Below are 1,415 nucleotides of genomic sequence, written 5' to 3' on the forward strand. Positions count from 1 at the left end.
ATAAGTAGGCATGTTGGTGAGCTTGTACAGCTCACCACAGAGCAATACATGGCATAGCAAGGCAACCAACAGTAATAAGACATGTTTATGAAGCTAACCAAGGCAATAACAAGTTCATAGCATGCAAGGATCAACTACAACAACCTTGGCAAAATTGAATAACATCTAAACAATCTGCTAGGAAACATTTTGTAGCAAAAGTAGAGCACGAAAATGACATGCTAGACTACTCCATAATTGCAAACAGGGGCATGAATGGATAGAGCATAACCATATGTTCAAAACATCCTTACTGAAGTATCTCAAAATATGCATGGATCTCTCTATAGCAACATGTTTACATGGCATTAAAATAACAGCAGAACAGGGACTAAAATCAGCAATATCATGAAGCCTAGTTTACATGCTTGTGCTAGTCACCATATTGATCACAAAAATACATGGTAAGCACCTCTGTAAACAAGACATGGCATAGTTCAAAACACATGTAGACATCAACCTCATAAGATGCACACATCAACCATGACAAAAAATGACAAATGAGCATGTTCTGTTAACAGACAGCAGACAACATCATATAGCACTCTTGCAATGATGATTCATGCATCAAGGTAAGCTCAAATGAACATGATGCAATAGAATGAAATGAAGTATTCGTTAAGACGAACAATTTGACATATTACACGCACAAAACGGAGCAGTATGCATGGAGTTATGATGCGATGAACATGGCATGATAATGTCAAAATACTCAGGGACTTAGTGGAATTTCAACCTCCGAAACTGGACGCGGTCGTGCGGGACGGAGAGATCCGAGTCGGGCGCGGGCGTTTGGAAGGCGGGGCTGGTGGATCTCGTCCAGATCCGGTGGGTCCGACGACGATGGCTCCGGCGAGGCCTCCGGCGAGGGCGGCGGCCGGAGTTGGAGGGGCGCGGGGCCGAGGCACGGGCGCGGCCAACGGAGACGTCACCGGCGGCGGCGGAGGCGAGGAGGCGGCAGCGCGGGGATCCGGCGGCGGCCGCGATGCGCGGGCCGGGCGGCGGCGGCGCGAGGGTCCAAAATAAGTGTCTTAACTTTGACGAAGGGAGTATGTTGTGAAAAAATGATATACAACTACAATTTGGCTTATACTTCAGTGGCATGGTCCTGCGATAATGTCTAATGCAAAAGTAATGAGCAAACTCGTGTTTATATATTGAGATTTTTTTTTAAAAAAAAACCCGCTAGGAGGGCTGGAAAAAATGGAGCCGCTATAAGGAGGCAGTGGCAATGTGTAATGCAAAAGCAAAAACGTAATGACATGTTTAGATATAAAAAAATGGTTTTGAGATTTTTTTTTTAAACCCCGCTAGGAGGGCTGGAAAAAAATGGAGCCGCTATAAGGAGGCAGTGGCAATGTGTAATGCAAAAGCAA

This window comes from Triticum dicoccoides, chromosome 1B, assembly GCF_002162155.2.
Source record: "Triticum dicoccoides isolate Atlit2015 ecotype Zavitan chromosome 1B, WEW_v2.0, whole genome shotgun sequence".
NCBI classification, from domain to species: Eukaryota; Viridiplantae; Streptophyta; class Magnoliopsida; order Poales; family Poaceae; genus Triticum; species Triticum dicoccoides.